Here is a 20,332-nt window from a genome sequence, read left to right as displayed (position 1 = left end):
TGCAGAACCCTCATTTCTAGGAGTCCACCTCATAAGCACAAACCCTTTGGTGGACTCACTGGGGAATTTCCCTAAGGGGCTTTGTCAGGCCTCTGAGCCCAAGCCAAGCCATTGCATTCCCTGTGACTTGCACGTATATGCCCAGATGGCCTGAAGTAACTGAAGAATCACAAAAGAAGTGAAAATGCCCTGCCCTGCCTTAACTGATGATATTCCACCACAAAAGAAGTGTAAATGGCCAGTCCTTGCCTTTAGTGATGACATTACCTTGTGAAAGTCTTTTTCCTGGCTCATCCTGGCTCAAAAAGCTCCCCCGCTGAGCACCTTGCAACCCCCACTCCTGCCCACCAGAGAACAAACCCCCTTTGACTGTAATTTTCCTTTACCCTACCCAAATCCTATAAAACTGTCCCACCCCATCTCCCTTCGCTGACTCTCTTTTTGGACTCAGCCCACCTGCACCCAGGTGAAATAAACAGCCATGTTGCTCACACAAAGCCTGTTTGGTGGTCTCTTCACATGGACGTGCATGAAATTTGGTGCCGTGACTCGGATCGGGGGACCTCCCTTGGGAGATCAATCCCCTGTCCTCCTGCTCTTTGCTCCGTGAGAAAGATCCACCTACGACCTCAGGTCCTTAGACCAACCAGCCCAAGAAACATCTCACCAATTTCAAATCAGGTAAGTGGCCTCTTTTTACTCTCTTCTCCAACCTCCCTCACTATCCCTCAACCTCTTTCTCCTTTCAATCTTGGCGCCACACTTCAATATCTCTCCCTTCTCTTAATTTCAATTCCTTTCATTTTCTGGTAGAGACAAAGGAGACCCGTTTTATCCGTGGACCCAAAACTCCGGCGCTGGTCACGGACTAGGGAATGCAGCCTTCCCTTGGTGTTTAATCATTGCAGGGATGCCTCTCTGATTACTCACCCAGGTTTCAGAGGTGTCAGACCACGCAGGGACGTCTGCCTTGGTCCTTCACCCTTAGCGGCAAGTCCCGCTTTTCTGGGGAAGGGGCAAATACCCCAACCCCTTCTCTCTGTGTCTCTACCCCTTCTCTGCCTTTCTGGGGGGCAAGAAACCCCCAACCCCTTCTCCTTCACTCTTAGCGGCAAGTCCCGCTTTTCTAGAGGAGGGGCAAGTACCCCAACCTCATATCTCTGCACCCCAATCCCTCATTTCTGCAACCCAACCTCTATATCTCTGCCTCCAATCCCTTATTTCCACGCACCAACCTCTTATCTCTGCTCCCCAATCCCTTATTTACATGCCCTGACCTCTTATATCTCTGCACCCCAATCCCTTATTCCCGTGCCCCAACCTCTTATATCTCTGTGCCCTGATCCCTTATTTCCACACCCCGACCTTGTATCTCTGCACCCCAACTCCTTTCCCGCTTTTCTGGAGGGTAAGAACCCCCTAACCGCTTCCCTCCGTGTCTCTACTCTCCCTTTTCTTTAAACTTGCCTCCTTCATTATGGGCAACCTTCCACCCTCCATTCCTCCTTCTTCTCCCTTAGCCTGGGTTCTTAAGAACTTAAAACCTCTTCAACTCTCACCTGACCTAAAATCTAAGCGTCTTATTTTCTTCTGCAATGCCGCTTTACCCCAATACAAACTCGACAGTAGTTCCAAATAGCTGGAAAACAGCACTTTCAATTTTTCCATCCTGCAAGATCTAAATAATTCTTGTCATAAAATGGGCAAACGGTCTGAGGTGCCTGACGTCCAGGCATTCTTTTACACATCGGTCCCTCCCTAGTCTCTGTGCCCAGTGCAGCTCGTCCCAAATCTTCCTTCTTTCCCTCCCACCTGTCCCCTCAGTCCCAACCCCAAGCATCGCTGAGTCTTTCTAATCTTCCTTTTCTACAGACCCATCTGACCTCTCCCCTCCTCCCCAGGCTGCTCCTCACCAGGCCGAGCTAGGTCCCAATTCTTCCTCAGCCTTTGCTCCTCCACCCTATAATCCTTTTATCACCTCCCTTCCTCACACCTGGTCCAGCTTACAGTTTCATTCCGTGACTAGCCCTCCCCCACCTGCCCAGCAATTTACTCTTAAAAAGGTGGCTGGAGCTAAAGGCATAGTCAAGGTTAATGCTCCTTTTTCTTTATCCCAAATCAGATAGCATTTAGGCTCTTTTTCATCAAATATAAAAATCCAGCCCAGTTCATGACTCGTTTAGCAGCAACCCTGAGACACTTTAAAGCCCTAGACCCTAAAAGGTCAAAAGGCCATCTTATTCTCAAAATACATTTTATTACCCAATCTGCTCCCGACATTAAATAAAACTCCAAAAATTAAATTCCAGCCCTCAAACCCTGCAACAGGATTTAATTAACCTCGCCTTCAAGGTGTACAATAATAGAAAAAAGTTGCAATTCCTTGCCTCTGCTGTAAGAAAAATCCCAGCCACATCTCCAGCACACAAGAACTTCCAAATGCCTGAACTGCAGCGGCCAGGTGTTCCTTCAGAACCTCCTCCCCCAGGAGCTTGCTACAAGTGCCAGAAATCTGGCCACCAGGCCAAGGAATGCCTGCAGCCCAGGATTCCTCCTAAGCTGCGTCCCATCTGTGCAGGACCCCACTGGAAATCGGACTGTCCAACTCACCTGACAGCCACTCCCAGAGCCCCTGGAACTCTGGCCCAAGGCTCTCTGACTCCTTCCCAGATCTTCTTGGCTTAGCAGCTGAAGACTGACGCTGCCCGATTGCCCCGGAAGCCCCCTAGACCATCACGGATGCCGAGCTTTGGGTAACTCTCACAGTGGAAGGTAAGTCCATCCCCTTCTTAATCAATACAGAGGCTACCCACTCCACATCACCTTCTTTTCAAGGGCCTGTTTCCCTTGCCTCCATAACTGTTGTGGGTATTGACAGCCAGGCTTCTAAACCTCTTAAAACTCCCCAACTCTGGCACCAACTTAGACAATACTCTTTTAAGCACTCGTTTTAGTTATCCCCACCTGCCCAGTTCCCTTATTAGGCCGAGACACTTTAACTAAATTATCTGCTTCCCTGACTATTCCTGGACTACAGCTACATCTCATTGCTGCCCTTCTTCCCAATCCAAAGCCTCCTTTGCGTACTCCTCTTGTATTCCCCCACCTTAACCCACAAGTATAAGATACCTCTACTCCCTCCTCGGCGACCGATCATGCACCCCTTACCATCTCATTAAAACTTAATCACCCTTATCCAGCTCAATGCCAATATCCCATCCCACAGCATGCTTTGAAAGGATTAAAGCCTGTTATCACTCGACTGCTACAGCAGGGCCTTTTAAAGCCTATAAACTCTCTTTATCATTCCCCCATTTTACCTGTCCTAAAACCAGACAAGCCCTACAAGTTAGTTCAGGATCTATGCTTTATCAACCAAATTGTTTTGCCTGTCCACCCCATGGTGCCAAACCCATATACTCTCCTATCCCCAATACCTCCCTCCACAATCCATTATTCTGTTCTGGATCTCAAACATGCTTTCTTTACTATTCCTTTGCACCTGTCATCCCAGCCTCTCTTCGCTTTCACTTGGACTGACCCTGACACCCATCAGGCTCAGCAAATTACCTGGGCTGCACTGCCGCAAAGCTTCACAGACAGCCCCCATTACTTCAGTCAAGCCTAAATTTCTTCCTTATCTGTTACCTATCTCAGCATAATTCTCATAAAAACACACGTGCTCTCCCTGCTGATTGTGTCCGATTAATCTCCCAAACCTCAATCCCTTACAAAACAACAACTCCTTTCCTTCCTAGGCATGGTTAGCATGGTCAGAATTCTTACACAAGAGCCAGGACTGCACCCTGTAGCCTTTCTGTCCAAACAACTTGACCTTACTGTTTTAGCCTAGCCATCATGTCTCCGTGCAGCAGCTGCTGCTGCCCTAATACTTTTAGAGGCCCTCAAAATCACAAATGATCCTCAACTTACTCTCTACATTTCTCATAACTTCCAGAATCTATTTTCTTCCTCATACCTGACGCGTATACTTTCTGCTCCCTGGCTCCTTCAGCTGTACTCACTCTTTGTTAAGGCCCACAATTACCATCGTTCCTGGCCCAGACTTCAATCCGGCCTCCCACATTATTCCTGATACCACACCTGACCCCCATGACTGTATCTCTCTGATCCACCTGACGTTCACTCCATTTCCCCACATTTCTTTCTTCCCTGTTTCTCACCCTGATCATGCTTGATTTATTGATGGCAGTTCCACCAGGCTTAATTGCCATACACCAGCAAAGGCAGGCTATGCTATAGTACAAGCCTCTAGCCCGTCTCTTAGAACCTCTCATTTCCTTTCCATCATGGAAATCTATCCTCAAGGAGATCTCTTCTCAGTGTTCCACCTGCTTTCTACTACCCCTCAGGGATTGTTCAGGTCCCCTCCCTTTCCTACACATCAAGCTCAAAGATTTGTCCCTGCCCAGGACTGGCAAATTGAATTTACTCACATGCCCCGAGTCAGATAACTAAAATACCTCTTAGTCTAGGTAGACACTTTCACTGGATAGGTAGAGTCCTTTCCTACAGGGTCTGAGAAGGCCACCATGGTCATTTATTCCCTTCTGTCAGGCAGAATTCCTCAGTTTGGCCTTCTCACCTCTATACAGTCTGATAACAGACCAGCCTTTACTAGTCAAATCACCCAAGCAGTTTCTCAGGCTCTTGGTATTCAGTGGAACCTTCATATTCCTTACCATTCTCAATCTTCAGGAAAAGTAGAACAGACTAATGGTCTTTTAAAGACACACTTCACCAAGCTCAGCCTCCAACTTAAAAAGGATTGGACAGCACTTTTACCTCTTGCCCTTCTCAGAATTAGAGCCTGTCCTCGAGATGCTACAGGGTACAGTCCATTTGAACTTTTATATGGACGCACTTTCTTGTTTGGCCCCAACCTCATCCCAGACACCAGCCCTCTAGGCGACTATCTTCCAGTCCTCCAACAGGCTAGACAGGAAATTTGCCAGGCTGCTAATCTTCTCTTGCCTACTCCAGATCCCCAGCCATATGAAGACACCCTAGCTGGATGAGCAGTTCTTGTTAAGAATCTGACCCCTCAAACTCTACAACCTCAATGGACCGGACCCTACTTAGTCATCTATAGTACCGCAACTGCCGTCCGCCTGCAGGATCCTCCCCACTGGGTTCACTGTTTCAGAATAAAGCTGTGTCCATCGGACAGCCGGCCTAATCCCTCCTCTTCCTCCTGGAAGTCACAAGTACTCTCCCTTACTTCCCTTAAACTCACTCGTATTTCTGAAGAACAGTAATAACCCTTATAAGCCTAATACATCCCTTCATTCTATTAGGTCTGTTCGTCCTTACCCTACTTTTTGCAACAGGGCTTTACGAAGTCACCCCACCACTTAGACTGGGCCCCAAAAACCTTGTCATCCCTACTATTTTCTGTCTAGTCATACTCCTATTCTCCGTTCTCAACTACTTATAAATGCCCTACTCTTGTTTACACTGCTGGTTTACACTGTTTCTTCAAGCCATCTCAGCTGATATCTCTTGGTGCTATCCCCAAACCGCCACTCTTAATTCCCTCTCGGAGTGGGTAGATGATCTCTGCTGGAAGGGCACCCTCCAATACTTCCACCCTGATGAAGTTCTATTCTTTACTTTTATACTCACTCTTCTTCTCATTCCCATTCTTATGCCACCCTCTACCTCTCCCCAGCTATCTCCACCACACTATCAACCTTACCCATTGTCTCCTAGACGCTTCTAATCCCTCCTTAGCGAACAACTGCTGGCTTTGCATTTCCCTTTCTTCCAGTGCCTACACAGCTGTCCCTGCCTTACAGACAGACTGGGCAACATCTCCTGTCTCCTTACACCTCCGAACTTCCTTTAACAGCCCTCACCTTTACCCTCCGGAAGAACTCATTTACTTTCTAGACAGGTCCAGCAAGACCTCCCCAGACATTTCACATCAGCAAGCTGCTGCCCTCCTCCGCACTTATTTAAAAAACATTTCTCCTTATGTTAACTGTACTCCCCCCATATTTGGACCTCTCACAACACAAACTATTCCTGTGGCTGCTCCTTTATGTATCTCTCGGCAAAGACCCACTGGAATTCCCCTAGGTAATCTTTCACCTTCTCGATGTTCCTTTACTCTTCATCTCCGAAGCCCAACTACACACATCACTGAAACAACTGGAGCCTTCCAGCTCCATATTACAGACAAGCCCTCTATCAATACTGACAAACTCAAAAACGTTAGCAGTAATTATTGCTTAGGAAGACACTTACCCTATATTTCACTCCATCCTTGGCTACCTTCTCCTTGCTCATCAGACTCTCCTCCCAGGCCCTCTTTTTGTTTACTTATACCCAGCCCCAAAAATAACAGTGAAAGGTTGCTCATGGATACTCAACGTTGTCTCATACACCATGAAAATCGAACCTCCTCCTCTATGCAGTTACCCAATCAGTCCCCACTACAACATCTGACGGCTGCCACCCTAGCTGGATCCCTAGGAGTCTGGGTACAAGACACCCCTTTCAGCACTCCTTCTCACCTTTTTACTTTACATCTCCAGTTTTGCCACGCACAAGGTCTCTTCTTCCTCTGTGGATCCTCTACCTACATGTGTCTACCTGCTAATTGGACAGGAACATGCACACTAGTTTTCCTTACCCCCAAAATTCAATTTGCAAATGGGACTGAAGAGCTCCCTGTTCTCCTCATGACACCGACACGACAAAAAAGAGTTATTCCACTAATTCCCTTGATGGTTGGTTTAGGACTTTCTGTCTCCACTATTGCTCTCGGTACTGGAATAGCAGGCATTTCAATGTCTGTCACAACGTTCTGTAGCCTAATGACTTCTCTGCTAGCATCACAGACATATCATAAACTTTATCAGTCCTCCAGGCCCAAGTTGACTCTTTAGCTGCAGTTGTCCTCCAAAACCACTGAGGCCTTGACTTACTCACTGCTGAAAAAGGAGGACTCTCTATATTCTTAAATGAAGAGTGTTGTTTTTACCTAAATCAATCTGGCCTGGTGTATGACAACATAAAAAAACTCAAGGATAGAGCCCAAAAACTTGCCAGCCAAGCAAGTAATTATGCTGAATCCCCTTGGGCACTCTCTAATTGGATGTCCTGGGTCCTCCCAATTCTTAGTCCTTTAATACCCATTTTTCTCCTTCTTTTATTCCGACCTTGTATCTTCCGTTTAGTTTCTCAATTCATCCAAAACCATATCCAGGCCATCACCAATCATTCTATATGACAAATGTTTCTTCTAACAACCCCACAATATCACCCCTTACCACAAGATCTCCCTTCAGCTTAATCTCTCCCACTCTAGGTTCCCACGCCGCCCCTAATCCCACTCGAAGCAGCCCTGAGAAACATTGCCCATTCTCTCTCTCCATACCACCCCCCAAAATTTTCACTGCCCCCACACTTCAACACTATTTTGTTTTATTTTTCTTATTAATATAAGAAGGCAGGAATGTCAGGCCTCTGAGCCCAAGCCAAGCCATCGCATCCCCTGTGACTTGCACGTATACACCCAGATGGCCTGAAGTAACTGAAGAATCACAAAAGAAGTGAAAATGCCCTGCCCTGCCTTAACTGATGACATTCCACCACAAAAGTGAAAATGGCCAGTCCTTGCCTTAAATGATGACATTACATTGTGAAAGTCTTTTTCCTGGTTCATCCTGGCTCAAAAATCTCCCCCATTGAGCACCTTGTGACCCCCACTCCTGCCCACCAGAGAACAAACCCCCTTTGACTGTAATTTTCCTTTACCTGCCCAAATCTTATAAAACAGCCCCACCCCTATCTCCCTTCACTGACTCTCTTTTTGGACTCAGCCCGCCTGCACCCAGGTGAAATAAACAGCCATGTTGCTTACACAAAGCCTGTTTGGTGGTCTCCTCACACGGACACGCATGAAAGGCTTTCCCTAATGTCAAAGATTTGGAGGAAAATGACCCAAGATGGCTCCAAGAACCACACACATCCAAGCAAGCCAACTGGAAGTGCAGACACCCCTGCAGACACGACCGTGTCCTCAACTGTGTTCCAGTCATTGGGACTACGAGAGCTCTCAGGAAGATGAACAAGAAACAACATCCAAATAAGTAATAGGGGTAGGGCAATTGGAGCCTCCTCATTCTCCAGCTTCCTCCCCCGAGAGCTCATCGCCTGACCCCCAACTTTCCCCATTTTCCAAGTCAGTGCACTTGGTGGGGGCCCATCAGGCCAGTGCTCCCTGATCACATCCCGTCGTGCTTGGCCAGGGAACTGTTGTCAATTTAGAGAGGGTGGAATTCATTTCTTTATATTCACATCCGATCTTATCAAAGGGGCTGCCATGAGGGGCGGAGCTGCTGGTTTTGTTCTTTCAGCTTCCTCTCTCCCCCTTCCCCCACTCTGTGGGTCTCTCTCCTCCTCCCCCTTAGCCCCCAAGCCTGAGTCAGAGATCTCCTCTCTGAAGTTAATGGTTGTAAGACGATTTCATTTTATTATATCTTCAACAGTCCTGATATTTTAAATTTGCCTTTGACAAACTCGGAGCCCTGGAATCACCATTTAGGAAACAAAGCTTAACCGGGAGCTTTTAAGAAGGGTTTTTTCCTTTCAATTTTAGCAGCCTAGTAAAAATCAATAATGCTGTGTTCCCATCTGTAGACCAACTGACATCTCATGAATGGTCAATGGAGCCTGCTCTGGCTGCAGAAGCCACTGAGAGACGCATTGGCCAGCCTGGCATGCAAGCTGGACACTCGCCTTGCCTTTCTGCCAATTTCAGGGCTTCACTCACCCCAGAAGGTGCTCCTGGGTGCCTTCCTTGGGAGGAAGGCTGGGTTTTTCCTGACAGAGTTTACAGTGGCCAAATTGAGGATGGGAAAATTGTGGGATGGGGAAGGGAGATGTTATCTGAGCCCAGAGATGATCAAACCCTTTGTCCCCCAAAGGATTCGTTAAATAGGACAAGCCTAGGATGGGGATTTGGAGGTTATTATTCCAGTGCAATTAGCCAGGAGCTCCAGGAGGCAGGAAGCTGTCAATTGGTCCTCACTGATACCAAAAGGTTTGGGACCCCAAACCCTGCCCAGATGCTTGCCAACCCCTCGATGGGTTGAAGCAGGGGCAACAGCAAAACTCAGCCCTGGTGCAGGACACAACGCCCTCTGCCTCCATGTCTGCCCCAAGGCATGCGCTTGTCACACTGCCCAGAGGCATCTAAATGTGTCCTTGCAGGACAGCCAGTGTGTTCTTTCCCACAGCACATGTACAGAAACAAATGTGACTTCCAAACAATGGAGCCGAAATTTAGAAGCCACTGTGACTGCAGGACCTATGAGAAACAGGACTCTGGAAAACAGCCAAGACAAGGCGGGGAACCATGAAACAGCCAACCCCCCTCGCACCACCCTGAGGCCTTTTCAAAGACACAGGCTGAACCATATTGTCACTCCCAAGCCAAGTTTAACTTCTAAAGAAATCTTTTCAAGATGTTCAAAGCACTGAATGCAGTTTAGCTCTAAGCGCTACCATCTGCCACTGCAGGCAGGCCCATCCCATAATCTCTGGCTCAGGCAGAGGCCCGCGGAGCAGGGTTGCCTGCTGTGCCCACTGGAGAATGCACATTGGGTAGCGAGTGACAAAGGGCCCGCTGGGGCTCTGCCGGCTCCTGGGCAGCGGCACATGGAGTGCAGCAGGGTGTGGAAGCAGTTGAGGAGACAGCACATCTGTGCGGACACACAGCACACCTGGGTTGAAGCCAGGTCTCAAAGTGACACCCAGAGCCCCTGTAGTCATTGTGAGTAGGGAGGGAAAACTCAAGGTCCACTAGCGAAGCTTGGAATTCCTTTGCCTCCAGAATCTCAGGTGCAAATAAATGGACACATATTTGATTTCCAAATGGAAACTCATCTTGCGTTGGTTTTTGTTTCTCTTTTTTTCTGTTTATTTTTTTCTGTTCTGGAAAATGCCATCATGAGTTGGCATGAAATTAAACAGCTGCCCATTTTAAAGGGGGAACTATGCCTCATCCACCATCTTAACTCCAACTTTGTATATCCTGAGTGCAGGTAATTCAAGACAGGCCAGAAGGTCTGTTACACTGGGGCCAGGAGCACAGCACTGGCACATCACAGAGACTCAGAGCCAGAGAAGGAAGAGATGCAGGGGCCAGGGCCCCTCTCAGTGGAGGGTGAAGGGGCTCAGGGGCGAACTCGGGGTTAGGGAGATCAGGGAGGCCAAAAGGATCAGAGTGGAGTGGAAGGAGGCGAAGTCAGCCAGGAAACAAGATGACCATGAGGATCTCAGATGTGCTCTCACCCTCTGAAATCCCCTGGAGCCCTCAGACCCAGTGTGGCCTCAGCAGGGGAGAGAAAGCCCTGGATCCATGGGCAATGCCTGCCCCAGGCACAGGCGTAGAAAGAGGCAGCATGGAGACCACATCCCCCCACAGAGAGCTCAACTCAAAAGACTGTGATCATTGATCCTGGGCGGCAGCGGCCCAATTTGCTGTCCCCTGCTCTGTGTGACGAGGGAAGCTGGAAGTCAGGCAGGAGGGTAGCCCTGAAGCTGTCTGTTGCTCTGGATGGCAGCAAAGGGGCAGCAGCAGAGGGGCAGTAGGGTGGAATCTTTAGAGACGCACAACCAGGAGCCACGTAGTGGCTGGCATGACCCAGGCACATCACTGAAACTCACTGTGCTTCAGTCTTCCCATCTGCAAAAAGGGCATAGCCTATGATAAAAGTACACCGCTCACAGGGTTGTGGCAAGGATTAATATACATGAAGCGTCTAGAACAGTATCCAGGACATAGCAGATGCCAGAAGAGGCTCAGCCATTATCATTATTATCACTCCTTTATTTATCACAGGAATTGGAGGGTGTCGGTCTCAGATGGCATCTTGGTTGGGTGCAGAAAACAGAAGAGGCAGCTTTGACCGCAAAACAAAGCTGGGCTCCTCTCCTGCAGAACCAGAGGCGGGGTCAGCTGTGGGATTTCAGAGCTGATTCGGCAGCTTTCCTTCTGCCCTTGCCAGCCTCACGCCTGGTGGCTTGGCAGATCTGAGACCACCCGCAAGGAGGCTGGGAGTTCGATTTCTCAGTGTGGATGTCTGTCAGAAGCTCTTCAGGGAGAAACCCACCCCTCGGGCTCTGCACAGCCACAATTGGCAGACGAGGTCTGGCAGCAGGCGGGTGTGGGAATCAAGGTTCAGATGGGATCCAACCCATACCTGGGAAGTCCTGTGGGCCGGGGGACAACCCAGCTGGCTTGGACCACAAAGAGCAATGGCTGAGTTGTAAGAGGACAGAAACAGGAGACTGGCTTTGTTTGGGGTTGGGGTTTCGTTTTTATTTTCTCTGGTGCCTGACCAGAGTCTGGGTGATAGCCTTTAAAACACCTTGAAATCTGTAGCCACCACTTCAGCCAAACACCCAGCCCGCCATGAAAGCATCTAGAAGCACAGCGAAACCGCACACGAGGAGGCTCCAAATTCTTCCTCCCCTTTCCTGCCTTTCCTGCAGGGCCCCTTGCACCCACTCCATCCCTGACCCTGCTCAAGATTAGTAAACCTGGGGCTTTAGGTGGTGGCCCCAGCAGGCCCGGCTCCCTGGGGGCCATGTGTCCATCTGTGAACTGTGCAATGGGCCTGTGGGGAACATACTGCTCCCATAGGCTGGGGAGAAATTTCTGGGAGTGTGTTTATTGTCCCAACAATTGGTAGAGGAGATACCACTGGCATTTAGAGGATGAAGACCGGAACCGCTGAAGATCCAGACCCCTGAGTTCCAATCGCAGTTCTACCACTGATTGGCTGTGTAAACTTCTCTGGCCTCAGTTTCCTCATCAGTAAAATGGCAATAATAATCATGCCTACCTCCCAAGATTGTTGTGCACATGCTGTGAATCAATCTGTACAAAGCCCCTAGAACAAGGCCTAAAACTTACAAATATCAGTGATCATTTTCCTGAAATCTAAGGGACAGAATAAATAATTGTCCCGTGCTCTATGTGACTTTCAGATGTTCCCCTAAACATTGGACATTGGAATAGACTGAAAAATATCTTTATAGTGATCTGAGCTTGAAATGTAACTCTTTTTTATATATAAACATAAAAAATTTAAAAGGTTTTAACATACAACGAGTCTTCCAGGATTGCAATCACTATAGTGGATCGGACACAGCATATTCATCTCCTCGGATTCTCTTCGCTGCACCTTGCCACCCGGGCTTTCAGCTTTCTGCTCCACCTGAGTCTCAACAAGACATCCTCATTCCACCACCTGAGCCCCACCAGCCATGTCCCCTTGTGCCGTTAATCTCAGGATGCTCCTGTGGCTTCTAGCATCACATAACAGGCCACACTCAAGGAGGTGCGATCTGGCTTCCTGCTCAGTTGCCAAGGGACCAGATAACATAACCCAGAAGTACAGGAGAGTCAGTTCCCCATGGAATGAACTTTGGCCATTGGGTATCAGGATTCCCGCTTTCTTCCTTCTCCCTGGGGACTGTTCTAAAGTTTGGTTTCTCTGTACAAGCTGGCTGGGGACTTCCCGTGTGGCCGAGCGTACACACCCTCCTCACGGCATGTCTTGAAGCAGCGACTGTCCAGTAGCGCATCAGTTTGTGTGACTTTCCACCTTCACTGCCGCGCTTCTTTGTCTTCCATGCTTGCTGCCCTGGGGTTGCACCTCCTAGAGAAAGCATCACCACTTTACCCCAGGCTCATACTGCATTCCAGGAAACGGGCTCACATTTCTCTACAGAGGGGAGCTTGCACTGTGTCTTTACTGAGAGTTCTTTGCCATTTCAGAAAAATCACAAAATCAGTCAGTTGCGGCGGCTCACACCTGTAATCCCAGCACTTTGAGAGGCTGAGGCAGGTAGATCACCTGAGGTCAGGAGTTCGAGACCAGCCTGGCCAAAATGATGAAACCCCACCTCTACCAAAACTACAAAAATCAGCCGGTCATGGTGGTGCCTGTCTGTAATCCCAGCTACTTGGGAGGCTGAGGCAGGAGAATTGCTTGAACCCGGGAGGCAGAGGTTGCAGAGAGCCAAGATCGCACCACTGCACTCCAGCCTGGGCAATAGAGTGAGACTCCCTCTCAAAGAAAAAAAAAAAAAGAAAAATCACGTAATCAACAGCAACAACACTTAAGGTATTGAAGTCACAAATACAATACAACTTACCTCCATCAGTCTGTGTGTATAGCCGTGGCATTCATTTGAGTACAGTTGTGCCTGTGTATTTACTTATTGAACTACTTTATTATAAATGACTTTCCTTTTATTTCTCCCTATATTACAGGTAGGGCATTACATTGATTTTTTATTATGGATAAAGGCAGGTTATATTATCTATAAATGCTATATCAGGATAGTAAAGAGTCATTACAAAATATTTGTCTGGTAAAGAGGAAACTGAGTTGACAATGCTGAGAAGACATGGTGGAGGAGAAAGAGCCCCAGACTGGCCCTAGGCCATTGGCCTGCTGTGTCGTAGTGGATAAGACACTGGTCTCCATGGGCATTGGTTTCTCCTCCACAAAATGAAGAGGTGGAATGACATGCTCCGTTGAGTCCCCTGTAGTTCTACCACCCAGAGGTTTAGTTTCCAGAGCTGTTATCTGCTGCTATTTTTCTATGCTTCCACTAAGCTGTTTCCTCTGTTGTCAGAACCCATCCAAGACTGGCAGGCAGTGACTGGACACCCACCTAAGTTAGATTTCACTCCAAAATTATAGGTACACCATAGGGCCCTGCTGGCTGCCATCTTGGGCCACCTGGGTCACCTGCCCTGAGTGAAGATGTCTGCCTGCACTGTGTAAGTCAGCCCACCTGTCACATCACAGTGTCGGGCCCCTCCTGGGTCTCCGCGTGCTTCCTGACCCCTGACCTTGCCACACTCGCTGTGTCCTGCTTCCAGGGCTGGCAGCTGCCTGGGAACTTTGCCCCAGCTCTGTCTCTGTCCCTCCAGGCAATACCTCCTGATCCTCTCCCAGGCCCAACTGTCAGGGAAGGCAAGGGCCGAAGCCCAAGTCCCATGGCAGGAGCTGGAAGTTGTTACCTGGAAGGCAGATGCTTTGAGAGCCAGGCCACTGCCCTTGAGCTTTCCTAGGGTGCTGGTGGGAAGTTTTCTCCCTGAGAAACTCAAAGTCTGGGTCAGTAAATTACAGCTTGTGAGACAGTTCCATAGTAGTTGGACATGTAATGTCCCAGTTCTAATGACATTAACATTAGCATTTACTAAGCTTCTGAACTCTTCCAGTGTGAATCTTCACAACATCTCTGCAAGGTGGATAATTATTAGCTCGATTTCATAGTGGGAAAATCAAGGCTCAGATGAACCTTCCTCAAGTCCTGGTAAACAAGGAGCGGAGGCAGGGCTTAAACCCAGCTGCTGCGGCTCCAAAGCCTCACATTTTGCTCCATTCTGGTGCCTCTCACCCTGCTAACTAAAGACAGTTCCACCAGATGACCCAGGAGAGCAGGCGCTAGGACAAGGAAGCGGCTGTGACCTGGCCCAAAGGCAGTGCTTTTCTTTGCGTAGCATTTTTTAAATTTAAAAAGCACATTGCACACCAGTTGATGCCCCAGCCCTCCCTCCCAGGTAGATTTTGAAATCCTCTAGATGTGAAAAAATCTAAACACATTGTGCTATTTACAGAGTAAACGAGGAGAGTTGAGGATTTCATAAGCATGTTCTCCACTTTTTTTTTCCCTTTTCCTCTTCCGTCTTGGGAGTAGAAGAAAACAGATTCGGTTTACCTGAGACTCAACTTCAATCCCTTGGACAGAAGAGTGCTATGGTAGGTGCCAGGGTAGTGGGGGTTGCAAGTACAGATTTGGGGTTTGGGGCAGAAAAGAGTCAGCTGTGGGGTAAAGTGGAGTGGACCAGCTGCCCTGGGGCATGATTCTGGCACCTTCGTTTCTGGCAGGGTGGAGGGGGGTCCTGGGTACTTAGCAGCTCTGAGCTTTCAAGTCCTCTCATGTAAAATGAGGACAGCCGGCCCCGCCTCACGGGATGCTAGAGAATTCAGTGAGACCATGGGTGTCAAGGGCTTCACTTGTGGAAGGATGCTACATCCCTCCTCACCCTCAGAAGGCTCCAAAAATATGTGCACAGGAAGGCAAGGGAGTGGTTGCCAGGACTTCAGAGGACACGGTGACTGGGACCTGGATGGGCAGTAAAGCAGACGGAGTGGCAGGAGACCACACATAGAACAGACTGGGAAAATGGGGTGGCAGATGGTGGTGCAGGGCCATGGAGATTTGTGGGCAGCCTTCAACGGAGCGTGTGCTTGGGGCACGCCTGGGGCATTTCTGATTCTTCTTCCTCTTCCAGCCCAAAAATATCATCAGAGTGTCAGGGTGGGTCATCCCCCTGTGGTTTCCACCACCCTTGTGCCAACTCAAATGATGGGAATGATGTCATTTAACAGACCTAGTGTGACCAAGACTGCTACCTGTCCCTCAGTATCTGTTCTCTTCTTATCAGAAACACAACTACAGATTTCTACCTGGTGCATGGCCACCCCTCATGAAGACTACAACTTCCAGCTTGCTTTGCAGAAAGAGAGGACTTGATGGCATTGTCGCTAAGTAAGAAATAATGTGTGTGACTTCAGGGTTGCCCCCTTAAAGGGAGGGGACATTTTCCATCCTGTTGTTCAGAATGTGGATGTGATGAGAGACATCTTGGATGATGCAGAGGAGGTGAACACCCCAGGACAATGAAGCCACAGGAGAGAAAGAGCCTGCGCTGGCCCATCTAGCACAGCCAATGGACGCAGGGACCACCTGCCTCTGCACTCTTATGGAAGGAGGAAATCTAACTTTCCCAGTTTAAGGCACTGTTACTTTGGGATCCTGTTACACAACCGTGGCAGAATGAAGGTTCAACATGGAAACTGGCAATGTTGAAGAAACATAAAGTTCATTGCTTGAATATCTGAAATTGTGGACTCAATCTCATACCTGCTCCACTTATGAGTTATAGGTGAGTAGTGTGCTCACTAAATTTCAGCTGCACGCTCAACAGCATTAGCCAAGAGGGAAATGCAAATCAAAAACACAATAAGATGCCACTTCCCACCCACTTGAATGGTTATAACTTTTTAAAAAAGAAAAAAAGTAACAAGTGTAAATGAGAATGTGGGTAAAGTAGAACACTCATGCACCACTGGTGGGAATGTGAAACGGTGCAGCCCCTTTGTAAAACAGTTTGGTCTGGCAGTTTCTCAAAAAGTTAAACATAGGGTTCCCATATGACCCAGCAACTTCGCTCCTAGGTATACACCCAAGAGAGTTGAAAACATGGTCCCACAGAGAAACTTGGACACAAGGGTTCACAGCAGCTCTGTTCCTATTAGATAGCAGTAGAAATAACCTAAATGTCCATCAACCAATAAAGAGATAAAATGTTGTCTATCCATACTGCGGAATATTATTCAGTCATAAAAAGGAAGGGAGTTCTGATACATGCTACAGCATGCATGAACCTTGCAGACATGATGCTAAGTGGGCTCCATTTATATGAAGTGTCTGGACTAGGCAACTCTGTAGAGATGGACAGTAGATTAGTGGTTGCCAAGGGGCTGAGGACAGGGCTATCAGTGGCATGGGGAATTGGGAGTGTCTGCTAACAAGTACAGGTTTCTTTTCGGGCTGATGAATATATTCTGGAACTAGATAATGGTGATTGTTGTACAACATTGTAAATATAGTGAAAACCACTGAATTGTGCTCTTTAAACTCTGTCATCTAGGCTGGAGTGCAGTGGTACAATCATGGCACACTGCAGCCTCAACCTCATGGGCTCAGGTGATCCTCCTGCCTCAGCCTGTCAAGCAGCTGAGACTACAGGTGAGTGTCAGCATGCCTGGTTAATTTTTGTTATTATTATTATTATTTTGTAGAGAGGGGGTTTTGCCATGTTTCCCAGGCTGGTCTCGAACTCCTGGGCTCAAATGATCCACCCAGCTCAGCCTCCCAAAGTGCTAGGATTCCAAGCATGAGCCACTGCACCCAGCCAAAAGCCCAAAATGGTAGGTTATGTGTTATGTGAAATTTGTCTCATAGCAAAATTGTCACACAAAGAAAAAGCACCATGTTCCCCATCACCCTCTCCTTCTGCACACAGCACTACCACATCTAGCTTGATACCCCAGCTAACATCTCTATTGATGGCATTTCAGTTCTCCCAGGAAAGGGATCAGAAAGTCTCAGGGCTGTACTCTCCCGGATCTCTCACCAGCCACCCCTAACCAGCTGCCATGGCCTGTCCACTTCCACTCCAATCTTCTCTTCCTCTATCACCTCCCTTGCACACCCTGATAACCTCGAGAGAGAACTCTTCCTGAGGCTCTGCTCCAAACACATCGCCACTCTGCTTAGAACCTTCAATGACTCCTCATGGCCTAGCAGATTTCTCTCCCATCTGGCCCCAGCTGACGTTCCCAGCACCTTCTCGTGACTCCTGTCTTTTCTTGAACCAGTTCTGCCCAACAAGGAGGAAAGGGCGGACAGAGTGAAAGTCCCAGAGCATGTGGGAATGTGACTCTTTTCACTTTAAATTCTACTATGACTGGAAAGTTTTGGGCAGAGTTGGACATGTGCACTTAGTTTCCAGAAGACAGAATCCTTTTAACAGTGTCAGAGAAAACATTGGCTTCCTGCCATGACATGAGATACAGACAGGAGAGTTGGGAAGCTTTTTAAAGATGGCACAATGACTACAATCACAGAAACTCTCCATGAGGAAGTAAAAGAAAGCACCTGCAACACTCCAGCTATGCAGACCACTCTGTAATGGGCTCAGATCTGGACAGGTGTGTGGAAAGGTGGGTCAACAGGTCAGGTGTCACAGACTTGGAACATTCATGGTGGAAAAGAAAAAGCCCCAAAGAAGAGACTTCAGGATAAATGAGAAAATACTCAAGACAGCAAAAGTCTCTTTTAGGAATGTTGGAGAAAGAACATTTAATGTCAGGAGTTACTGTTGATTGATGGCCTTACTCTGTAGCAGGTGAGAAACCCATTGTTTAATTCCCTAAAATCACCCTATTCTCCCAATCATCCTATGGCGGGGGAACCATGATGGTTATCCCCATCTTATAAATAAAGCAACAGAGGATGCTTTAGAGGATGCTTAGAAGGATGAACTCTCTTTCTCAAGGTTACCTAGATCATTTTGCAGAAGTCCCTAGATTTGAATCATGCTCTTGCTTTGAGGTTAAAGACACAGGGGAAGTCGAACTCCTTATCTCCTTCTATATCCTGAATAGGGAAAACCAAACATTGTCAAGAGGAGAGGAAGCCTGAGAGTTGGCATGAATCAGAGTGCTGGGCAGTCTGGAGTCTTCCCCACTGAGTTGATGATGGAACAGTAGAGTGGGGCCTGAGCCCTGTTAGGGCATGAGCTGCTGAATGATTCATGTGAACCCCATGCACACGGGAGTGAGGTTTGGAGCAGTGTGCCACAGGGGCCTACCCTCAGGCCCTGCCAGTCCTACATTTTATCAATGACTTGCGTGAACACAGAAAATGTGGATACAACCAAAAGGTGACAATCCAATTAAAAAATGGACAAAAAACTTGAATAAACATTCAAAAGAAGATATACAAATGATCAAAAAGCATATGAAAAAAAAGCTCAACATCACTAATTGTAAGAGAAATGCAAATCAAAACTATAATGAGACACCACCTTATATTCTTTAGGAAGACTGCTATAAAAATAGTAAACAAACAAACAAACAACATAAGAAGTGTTGGGGAGGATGTGGAGAAATTAAAATTTTTGTGCACTGTTAGTGGGAATGTAAAATGGTGCAGCTGTTATGGGAAACGGTATGAAAGTTCCTCAAAAAATAAAATGTAGAAACAGCATATGTTCTAGCAATTCTATTTCTTGATAATATACCCAAACAAATTAAAAACAGGGTATCAAAGAGAGATCCGTGCACCCATGTTCATAGCAGCATGATTCACCCTGGCAAAAGGAGAAAGTAGCCCCAGTGTCCATTGTGAATGAGTGGATAAACAAAATGTGACACATACACAGAATTAAATATTATTCAGCCTTTTAAAGGAAGGAAATCCTGACACATGGTACAACATGGACGGACCTTGAGGACCTTATGCTAAGTGGAATAAACAAGTCTCACTAAAGGGAAAATACCATAGGATTCCACTTATATGAGGTACATAGAGTAGTCACATTCATAGAAATAGAAAGTAGAATGGCAGTTGCCAGGGGCCAGGGGAAAAAGTTTAAGGAGAAACCCCTTTGGGGGACCAAGATGGTGCCTGGAAAATATAGGTTATAAAACCTGTATTCCAACCCTCAGTGGGCTCAAATCTTTCTGCATGGAGCCACGCTCTCCCCATCTGATTCTTCATGAAGTTGCCACCCACCCCCTCATCTCCTGCACAGACAGAGAGCAGCCTGGATTTACTGTGACAGGGTGCAGAGGGGGTTCTTTGCAGCTGCCTTTTGGGGTGGGGGCACAGCTGGTTGTTTTTGAACCCTAAGTAAGTGTTGGGATAAAACTGTTGCAAATGAAGCTATTAAGAACCCTGGTTAGTTTAATAAGGGCTTTTGAATAGCAAAACAAAAAAAAGTAGGATTCTTAAATCAGCATCATCAGCTCTGTGTGTTCCTGGAGCTTGAGGGGTTCCTGCCAAAGGAGCAGAACTAAGGAGGCTTGGGAGAGGCTCCAGGGCCTTTCTGGGGTGCTTCAGAATGTGGCAGGGGTTGCTTCTCAGCAGCTTTAAAGAGTGATGATTTTACTTACAATCGGGGCTTTGGGGGAAGTTTAGATATTGCTTACAAGTTTCCACAATGTGGTTTATTTAAAACCAGAATTTGCTGAGGTCCCACTAGTCCAAGTTTCTGTGCTAATAAAGCCTGATTTGCAAAGATGGTCAGGGCAGTCACGGCAGAGTCTGTGGGGCCACCAAGACCCAACAGGCTTGGAATCAGCGTCCTCTCCTTGCTGTCTCCAAAGCAGAGCCCTTACTCCTGAACAACTCTGCCCATCAGCTGTTTTGTCAAAACCAAGGCAACAATTAAAACAAACCAGAAAGCAAATTCTGGGCACCAGGAAAGCCCCATAGCAAACATGGTTGGCCCTGGCACCAATCTGTGGGTGCGGGGCATCAGAGTGCCTACCAGGTGGAGTTGGGGAATTCGAGCAGTTTCCACACTGAGAGAAGTGGGGATGGCTGGGCCTGAACCTACTGGGGAGGGCTGCCCATCCTGCTGGGTACCCTGTCCCAAACCCTTTCAGATGCCCCTGGGACATGGAGGGTGACAGAG

At 47.8% G+C, this 20,332-nt stretch overlaps 1 long non-coding RNA gene across 1 annotated transcript; it reads left to right on the top strand.

The window, feature by feature from the left end:
• The first annotated feature begins 465 nt into the window (after positions 1-465).
• On the top strand, positions 466-18,899 carry LOC129019068 (uncharacterized). Its single transcript, XR_008495496.2, has 4 exons — positions 466-681; positions 2,579-2,772; positions 15,509-16,009; positions 17,208-18,899. It is a non-coding gene; the product is annotated as an uncharacterized LOC129019068 (long non-coding RNA).
• Positions 18,900-20,332: the final 1,433 nt, after the last annotated feature.

The sequence above is a fragment of the Pongo pygmaeus genome, chromosome 17, assembly GCF_028885625.2.
Source record: "Pongo pygmaeus isolate AG05252 chromosome 17, NHGRI_mPonPyg2-v2.0_pri, whole genome shotgun sequence".
Lineage (NCBI taxonomy): Eukaryota > Metazoa > Chordata > Mammalia > Primates > Hominidae > Pongo > Pongo pygmaeus.
This window is presented reverse-complemented; position numbering and strand designations above follow the sequence as displayed.